Below are 10,241 nucleotides of genomic sequence, written 5' to 3' on the forward strand. Positions count from 1 at the left end.
TTATATTTTTATTGTCTTACAGCCAACACTAGCTTTACATATATTGTTAACATGAAACTTTGCATTATGAGTACAAAACTATAGTTTTAAAATGTTGTGCTAATGAAAAGCATATTCTGTGTTCACATTAGGCTTGATATGTTGCTGTAATACTCAGTTTCAAAAGTGAGTTTTGAAATATGTCACCAAGAGTGTACCATGATTTATTACTACAGTGCATGATGGTTTTTTGAAGCATCTGGTTGTATTTAATTTCCATATTTCTAATTTGCTATTGTCAAAATCTCCTCCATTATACATTTCAACTTCCGATGGGGTCACAAATTAGAAGAAATCATGTAAAATCTTTCTTCTTAGTTATCTTGGAAGACTTAATGGATCTACATAAAGTCTGGGCAACAAAATTGTCTCTCGTTGGAGTCTGGTTGTTTCTCAGCTAATTTATTTCTGATTTATGTCTAGGTGGTGTAAATTGAACCCAAGGACAGAAAAATCAGAGGAAAGGCATTTCACGTCTCATTCCATCAAATTAATGTTTTTCTTTTAAATTAAAAAATGAGTTCTTCTCTATGATTCTCCATGCCACACCTTATGAACTTCTAGGGCAGGAGATGCCAACAGCCATCCTAAAACCTTTTCAAATCTAGGTACCGAGGCTTGACAACATTTCATTCACCTCTGGGATAGTTAACGGGTACATTTGACCCATTGTTACGTAAGCATTGTTCTTTCAGAGCTGACTTTTACTTACGTGGATTACAGACCCACGGTCTGTCAGGTTTGAGTTCTCTGTGTAGGAGGCAAGTATCCAGTTTACAGCTCTGGTCACCATGGTTTTGAGCCCTCCCACCTGATGGTTTTCCATAGCACACGGTTTGTGCCCCACTTAAGTATCTGTGTGTCTTTGGACCTTCAGAACCACTTTAAAATGTACGTAAAGCTTCCTCTAACTGAGTCATAGTCATCAGGTATTGCAAAGGTTAAGCTTTATCATCAGCATCCAAAAAAAAAAGAAAGTGAGGTTTCATCAAAAACTTCCATCCTCACAACCTTTCGACCACAATTTGATGATTATTATTGATTATTTCACAGCCTTTCACTCACGCTCTGCCACTGCGGCCAGCCCTGATATACAGATAGGGCTTCAGTCCAGCTAAAATAAGACTCCATCTTGATAATGGACTGAGATGAGATGCTGTTATTTGATAAAGATAATTGATGTTTCACAGCGAATTGGAAAGCAGCTTCAAGAGCACTGTATTTGGAGCTGAATTCTGTCCACAAATATGGCAGTTGTTTACAAAAATAGAACAAAAGAACTAAAGTTAAATATTTGGACATGGTTTTTTAGAGCATTTGGTGCTGTGTTTTTTTTTTTGTTTGTTTGTTTTTGTCTGATTATTTTAAGCTGTAGTGGGGAAAAAATAGGAAGGGGCATATCACATTATTTTTCCTCTTTGGTTTCAGATTAGTATGTTAAAATCTTAACACAGCATGGGTGTTATTGATCAGTGTCCTTGCAGACTTCATACCTAAATTCTGTATTTGGATTATGATGCATCACTGTCGTCCATAAACTGGGTATCTTAGGTTAAATTTCATGTTGTCATTCATCTCTTGAACATTTTACATACTTCGTGGAAACACAATTTAAATTATTGATCATAAACGTCCTGTCTCTTGGCAAATGCAGTCCAAGTAATCTGTGGACGCAGGTTGGATTTCTCCTCATTTATTATTAACAAATTTCTCTAAAAATAACATGTAACTCGCTGTTTGTGTTTGTTCATCATACTTCCTTCAGCCACCAGGGTTAAGTTGGTTAAGGCATCGTTCATCTTAGGTAATGTTCATCTGATTTCTTTTAGTCTTATCACCTTCGTAACCTCTAATTAAGCAATAAGGCTTGACAGGGAGTATGGTTATCATGAGATAATGACACCCCAAGTGTGTTGAGCGGCACAAGGTTCAGCTGAGTGCTTCTAAACCTCTAGGGGTGTGATTATCTCACGATAAACATGCCAGGTTGCTGCTCAATGATACTGGGGTTGCATGCACGCACATGTGCACACGCACACACACAAACTCCTGTAGTTGTGGGGAGATGGGCTTGTCCTCACCCGCTTTCTCAGCCCTCCAAATTGCTGGTTTTATAAAATTATTGCTTCATATCTCAGACTTACAAAGTGTAAATCCATAAGCTTCTATTTTATTGTCTCAGTAGCATCAGTTAACTTGCCAAGTACATCTTTCAACAAAATTCAGATTTACTTTTCTTAAGAGAGAAAGTTTCCTCAGAAGAAAGATCTCGTGGGAAGCAAGCGTATCTTTTGTTGTTACCCTTTTACAGCAGGTAGTGGACCCCACTCCAATGAATGGAAAAAGATGAGGCGTTCTTGTAAACGCAGAAGAAGCAAGCATGTGCTATCATGCGGATGACGTTAGTAAGTAGTTGAGAATAATACAGGAAATATTCATTGGACTTTTTTGGTTTGGAAAATCTTTTTAGCTTATCACAGGTACCTGTCACGGTTAAAAATAGACTGGTCCGGGGAGGAGATATATAACTAAGTATATATAACTATTATAGTTATTATATTATGTTATAGCTATATGCTATAGCTGTATAGTTAGATTTTCTCCCTCATACGCCCAGACCTTTGTACATGCCATTTCTTCATCTAAGACTTCTCTTTCTTTCCACCCCACACACACCATAGGGCCTCCCAGGTGGCTCAGTAGTGAAGAACCCACCTGCCAAGCAGGAGACCCGGGTTCCATTCCGGGGTCGTGGAGAAGGACATGGCAACCCACTCCAATGTTCTTGCCTGGAGAATCCCATGGAAAGAGGAGCCTGGTGGCCTACAGTCCATGGGGCGCAAGGAGTCGGACACCACTGAGCATGCATACATCACATATACAGTCTCCCTCCTTCGTTAAATTAACCTTGATCCTCACTCATTCCTAATTACAACAACCACTTACTTCCTCTCTGGGACACCCAACTGTATTTTGGGGGACTATCTGGTTGCTCGCCTCCTCGTTCTCCTAAGATTGAAATCATGGCATGTGCGTTTCTTAGCTTTGATTACAACACGTGAAAATCGTGTTTTATAAATAGTGGGAGAAAAACTAGTTGAATGAAGTTTGAATTCATCTCAAGGGAGGTAACTGATCTACCTCATTGGGAGAAGGGGAAGGAGAACTCTAAAATTTTTACACATCATGAATGAAAAGAAAGTGAAGTTGCTCAGTCGTGTCCGACTCTTTGTGACCCCCATGGACTGTAGCCTACCAGGCTCCTCACTCCACGGAAATTTTCCAGGCAAGAGGACTGGAGTGGGTTGACATTTCCTTCCCCAGGGTGTCCTCCTGACCCAGGGATCAAACCTGGGTCTCGCGTATTGCAGGCAAACACTTCACCGTCTGAGCCACCAGGGAAGCCCATCATGCAGACCAAGCAGAACTGGTTTGTGGGCTGCACTGAGCCTGTGGGCAGTCTATAGACTTGGAGAGAAAGATGAGTTGTTACAGGCTGAGGAAGAAAAAGGAATCTGTTGAATTCTCACAGTCTTACACCTCTATTTTAAATGTAGTTTATTACAGCGGCTCAAGATGTTATTTAAGTTGTGAATACCAATACCCTGTTTTATAATGGGATCCCAGAGATCTCTAAGGGAACAAAGTGTTAGTGGAAAGAGAGGGTCTCCATCTTTCAGTTCAGTTTCTCGTTGTGATTTCATGTATAATTTAACACAATGTTCAGACAGTTCATGCCTTTCAAAATATATTATTATTTATGTTACAAATATATTTTGCCAGATTTTTAACATTCTCCATTTTTTCTTCTAATCAATTATATTAATTAAAACTGAAGACATGAGTCCTGCTCAGTGTACAGTGACCTCAAGCTTTTGCTGTTTAATTTTATAAAGCACTCATAATGAAAAAGAATAATTCAGCTAATCAAATAACAACTGCTCTTTTCCTTACCTGTCTTGATTAAGGCAGCTGGTCTTCTGAATCACTCCTGAAGTCTAAGAATTCATCCCAGGCTAGATATGTGTCAGTAGCAAAATGCATTAATGTGAGTGCTTTAGAGCTGGGAAGATGGGGTGCCCATTTCCTTTGTGGAATTAACAACAGTACACAGTAACCCAGCATTTTGTGAATTAGTCTGTCTACGAGAAGAAACTATCATATCTTTATAAAGATGAAGTCTCTATGGAATGTTTTTTAACAAAATATCTCAAAAATGATAGAACCAGTATCAAAATAAGTAGGGATTCTGTGGGGGCCTTTATTCACAGAGATTATTCCCGAAGTTGTGAGTTTTCTTATGCTATCTTTAAAATTTAAATTAAAGCTTTAATTTTGTCTAAAAGTTGAAAATAAAAGTAGAAAATAATACACTTCTAGCAATATTGAGCATACTCATTAATAGTTAGCTATGTAAAGGTCTTCCTTAATTGGGAGTGTGAATTTAAAGTTTCATGATTAAGACCATATAGAGCATATAATGCTGACGGAGAACTGTTCCAAGCAATGTGCTGTGCTGTGCTTAGTCGCTCAGTCGTCTCCGACTCTTTGCGACCCCTTGAGCTATAGCCCACCAGGCTCCTCTGTCCATGGGGATTCTCCAGGCAAGAATACTGGAGTGGGTTGCCAGGCCCTCCTCCAGGGAATCTGCCAAACCCAGGGATCAAACCCAGATCTCCCGCATTACAGGTGGACTCTTCACCATCTGAGCCACCAGGGAAGCCCAAGTAATAGGTAATAATTATTTTGAAAAAAACAATGTAATTAATGTAAACACAGTCAAATGAAGGCCTGGTGGATCATAGTTTCCCTGTTTGCCTTGTTTCCCAGCCCTGCCCTGTGACTTCTGAAGGCCAATGCAGCCTATCCCCAAATATCCCACTAAAGTAGGAGCTCAGGGATAGAATGGCCAAGAAAACATGTCGCATGCTTTTGTGTAAGTTTTCCATTAAGAGCCATGTCCCAACCCTGGGTAGTTATTTGCCTTTTATTTGGATCTTGAATGAGAGAAATGGCTATACCATAAGCTGGTGTTATGATAGTTACGAGTCACGTGTTCTTCAAGCTGGTCCACACTGCAAGCTAACTCACTACTGTAGTATCCTAGTATTTCATAAAATTGTATACCTCCCAAACTCAAATCTATATTGTAGTGACCATGTGTTACATCTGTTTTTACAGATACAATTTTGCTGTAATGAGATGGAGCTGCCTGGGAAAACAGTAAACTTGCTGACCACTCTGTGACAAATAGGTTGAGTGAAATAGAGTCATTTGGGAAAACAAAGGAAGAACTTAGTGGCCCAATAAACTGACTTCCTAAGAAGGAAAGTAGGGCTTCCCTGGGCTCAAATGGTAAAGAATCCACCTGCAGTGCAGGAGATGTGGGTTTGATCCCTGGGTCAGGAAGATCCCCTGGAGACAGGAATGGCAACCCTCTCCAGTATTCTTGCCTGGAGAATCCCATGGAGAGAGGAGCCTGGTGGGCTATAGTCCATGGGATCGCAAAGGGTTGGCCACAACTGAGTGACTCACACTAAAGAAGGAAAATAGAAAAGCCTCTTGAGTTATTTTGGAAATATTCAGATCATTTAGATATATATCTGTAAACTAAACGGCAACCCACTCCAGTATTCTTGCCTGGAGAATCCTGTGGACAGAGGAGCCTGATGGTCTGCTGTCCATGGGTCGCACAGAGTTGGACACGACTGAAGCAACTTAGCATGCATACATATGTGCATTGGAGAAGGAAATGGCAACCCACTCCAGTACTCTTGCCTAGAGAATCCTGTGGACAGAGGAGCCTGGAGGGCTGTGTCCATAGGGTCGCACAGAGTCAGACACGACTGAAGTGACTTAGCATGCACACGTGCATTGGAGAAGGAAATGGCAACCCACTCCAGTATTCTTGCCTGGGGAATCCCAGGGACGGAGGAGCCTGGTGGGCTACCATGTACGGGGTCGCACAGAGTCGGACACGACTGAAGTAACTTAGCAGTAGCAGCAGCAGCAAGAATTTGGAATTCAGAAAAGAACACAGTTTTTCTCAAGTTTCTACCCAATACTTAGGTCTTATCAAAGAACAGTTTGGCATATGGATGCCAAGGTTGACTTAGTAATCAATTTAACTTTTTTCTTTTGGTTTCTTCTGGAAAGATGCCATGTGCTGTAATGAGATGGGGCTGCCTGGAAAAACAGTAAACTTGCTGACTGCTCTGTGAAGCCACATACTATGATTTTAAATTTTTATTATCGTAAAAAGTGTGACGTCATGTCTAGGGTAAAGGCTCTTAAAAAATTGAATTCATATCAAAAGAAATGCTGAAACACATCTAATCTACCGCTGTCTCCCTGAATAGACCTCTTCAGCTTTTAATTGTGTAAATGCTTCATTTTAAGTGTGTTAGCAGAGCCCTTTTGTTCAGGCTGTCGAAAGGAGCTTCTGTCTCGGGAAGACGTGGGGGTGTGGGGGGTTGTGTATTTTTCCTTTTCCCCCTAATTTGTAAGCAACCCTTTTGTAGGAATGGTCTTTTCCTGTAAAGTGATCAGTCACCTCCCAGAATGACCTTCAGATCACTGGACACGTCGGTAGTGACCAGGCAAGCAACCTGTCACTAGTCAGTTCTATAGCGATTGCTCGGGTAACAGACTCTTTCTTGCTGGCGTGTCACTTTGTTTTACATTTTTGTTGGTTTCCATGGGACCAGCGTGGGACTTCTCTGGCAGTCCAATGGTTAAGACTCCACACTGCCTACGCAGGGAGTGTGAGCTTGATCCCTGGTCTGGGAACCAAGATCCTACATGCCTCTCAGCACAGCCAAAAGATTAAAAAAAAAAAAAAAAATAGAACCAATATGATTACTCATTCATTACTATTTAAAGGCATTTTTGCTACACTCTACAGGTGTTTTTGGGGCTTCCCTTAACTACTGTGTAGCTCAGTCAGTAAAGAATCTGCCTGTAATGCAGGAGACCTGGGTTCGATCCCTGGGTCGGGAAGATCCCTGGAGAAGGAATGGCAACCCACTGCAGTATTCTTGCCTGGAGAATGCCAGGGACAGAGGAGCCTGGCAGGCTCCAGTTCAAGAGCTGCAAGAGTTGGATACGACTTAGCGACTACACCACCACCACCACCACGTGTGTTTGTGGGCTCTGTGGATGTAAATGGACGTCCTTGGAAGTCCATGACTTCCGCTATGCTTGTAGCATTCCTGAGCTTCATATTTTTCAACTATTCTGTAATTTTTGACTACTGATGATGGCTTTTCATTTTCTTATGAATAGGAATAATGTCCTGGGACTATTTTTCTTTCTGTGTGTGTTTTCCTTCCCAAACTTTTCCCTGAATAATTTAATTGTAAATTCTCATGACACTGCCTGAGTATATTTACTTTTGCAAGTGCATTATTTAATAGATTCTGTGGTTTTAAAATAAAACGTAGCAAGACTTTCACATCCTCTGTTGGTAGACTGTCCATGGACCATACTGCCTGTGTTGTGCTGTTCGCTCAGTTGTGTCCAACTCTTTGTGACCCCATGGACTTTTACCCTTCCAGGCTTCTCTGGCCATGGAGTTCTACAGGTAAGAATACTGGCGTGGGTTTCCAGCTCCTCCTCCAGGGATACCCCATAGTGACCATTATTAAAAAATAAAACCCAATTGCATACTACTCTGGCACACATTAAATCTTTCCTATCTCATAGTAACAGAGCCTTTCTTCATTCTAGCATAAAGTTCTAGGCTTCAGGATTGTAAGAGAGGACTTTACTAAAGTGAACCGTATGCTGTTAAGGGCTTCCCTGGTGACTCAGATGGTAAAGAATCTGCTAGACAGTGTTCAATGCCTAGGAGATAGCTAGTAACTTATTAATTCATTGAACAAATGTGTCAGGAAGCAATGGCTCATTACTTAGATGAATTAAATTCTCAAAAGTATTAGAATGTAAACCAGTAAGGCGATTTGGGTTTTTGTGTGTGTTTTTTTTTTTTAAGTTACTCATCAAATACTGTGTTGTAGTAATTTAAGCTAGAGTATGAGGGATAAAAGCAATTCCTTTTGAAATTCAGACTTCTGGATTTTCAGAGTCTGGTATAATGCTGCTGCTGCTGCTGCTGCTGCTAAGTCGCTTCAGTCGTGTCCAACTCTGTGCGACCCCAGAGACGGCAGCCCACCAGGCTCCGCCGTCCCTGGGATTCTCCAGGCAAGAATACTGGAGTGGGTTGCCATTTCCTTCTCCAATGCATGAAAGTGAAAAGTGGTATAATGCTAAGGACAGTAAATTCTGAAGGCAGTGACTCATATCCTTGGTATCTGTGTATAATTCTCGCTATAGGATAAGTGAAGATAGAGGAAGACCTTGAGAAAGTGGCCTTTGGTGAAATCCTGCCAGTTACCTCAGAAACGCTCATTTTACTTGAACTCATAGTTCAAGTTTTTGAGTTCCTCTTCAAAATGATTATTTCCTGGCAAAAAAACAAGTTGAAGGGTGTAAAATCAGTGACTTTTTCTTTTAAGCACAGTGTAAATGATTAAATGTTCATTTCTTTGGGGAAAAAAATCTGACTGATAGCCAGAGCTGAATTGTCCTGGGACTGGGTCTACCATAGATTCAAAGAATGTTCCCAGCATAAGTCATCCTATGAAATTCCAGCTTCCCGTTCAATGATGCATGTAATTGTCTGTCCCTAATCACACCTAGTTCTTCCTGAACTCAGGGATTTACTCTTCTGTCATCCCTCACCTCCAGTAATTCACTCCAAACCCCTCAAATGGAGTCTTTTTATGCCAGAAAGCGTTATAGAGTTCTTTCCCTTGAGAGTTCATGAGACCTACTAGAACCATTGAATGCCTCCGATTTCTGACGCCTCCCCACCACCCCTATCTCCTCTCTGTACTGAAACCCCACATTCAGTCAGAGCATCCACTGCCTGAGTGTGTGTAATATCTACACACTTCCGGGTCCCCTCCCGACCATCATCAAGGGCATGATCATGGAGGTAGAACCTAGTCTGCCCGTGAAGGGATACTTTGTTCAGTAAGCCATCCATGGAGAGACTTGGATCCATAAGACAGGCGTCTGGAATTAATGCCTCTTTGGTAGCTGGACTGCTTGCCACTTTTTGAGGCTTAATGATTTCTTTTCTTATATATGTAACTTTATTTGTTTTTGGCTCTGCTGGCTCTTCATGCCTGAGTGGGCTTTTCTCTAACTGGTGATCAGGGGCTTCTCTCTCCTTGCAGTGCTTGGGCCTCTCTCGTTGTGGAGCACGGGCTCCAGGGTCCGTGGGCTCCTGTAGTTGCAGCTCCTGGCTCTAAAGCTCAGGCTCAACAGTTGTGGCTGCACCGGACCAGGGATCAAACCCATGTCTCCTTCACTGGCAGGATTTTTACCACTGAGCCACCAAGGGAAGCCTGAGGCTTAATGGTTTCAAATCAAAGAATAGAGCAGTGAATTGAGAGGACTGTCCAAGGGATGGGAGCATCAGTGTGTCCACTATTTTAAAGTGAGTCCAGAAGTATTTAATAAACAGCTGCCTGTGATCCCTTCCCCTCCTCGTTCACTCATCTGAGGATCCTTTTTTTTTTTTTTTTCTTTTTTCTTTTTGGTAATACAAGTTGACTGAGACTCTGTTTCTGCTCTTGCAGAGCCAGTAGCCAGGCTATCTATGGTTACTACTTTTTTCCTTCTTTTTTCAAGGTGAACCTAAATAAAAGAAGAGTTATATTTTTCTTTGGTATATACTTTAGGGAAGAAACTGGGCTTTTCCTCTTAGATTCTTGGGCTTGAAAATAGGCTTTTTTAAAAATAGTTCACAAATTACTGAAAATACTTAAAACTTCGATTGTCAAAAGAAAAGTAAAAAGGTTTTAAGGCCAAATTTGCCAGATAGATTAAATTTCTTAATTCAGGAATGTAAAATGTATGGTTGTTGTAAAAAATAGATGTACCCGAGGAAATATAAGCTAAGATATATATAAATGCAGGCTGCTTAGCAGATTGGGAAATCATGCAGAATTAGATATTGCCTGGTAAAGATTTTATTTTCCCTTCAATTTTGAGGCAATTGTCCCATAGGGAAGAGAGCCTCCCAAGGAAGTTAGAAATGCCCAGAACTATTCAGAAGTGGAGCTTCCCCGGTGGCTCAGTGGTAAAGAATCTGCCTGCAGTGCAGGAGACATGGGTTCAGTCCCAGGGTCAGG

The 10,241-nt window shown here is 41.2% G+C and overlaps 1 protein-coding gene across 5 annotated transcripts in view; it reads left to right on the plus strand.

Annotated features, from left to right (window-relative positions):
- Nucleotides 1–10,241, plus strand: part of WDR7 (WD repeat domain 7) — a 352,599-nt gene that overhangs the window by 305,133 nt on the left and 37,225 nt on the right. The gene's annotated exons all lie outside the window — the stretch shown is intronic.

Source organism: Bos indicus, chromosome 24 (genome assembly GCF_029378745.1).
Source record: "Bos indicus isolate NIAB-ARS_2022 breed Sahiwal x Tharparkar chromosome 24, NIAB-ARS_B.indTharparkar_mat_pri_1.0, whole genome shotgun sequence".
In the NCBI taxonomy this organism is placed as follows: domain Eukaryota; kingdom Metazoa; phylum Chordata; class Mammalia; order Artiodactyla; family Bovidae; genus Bos; species Bos indicus.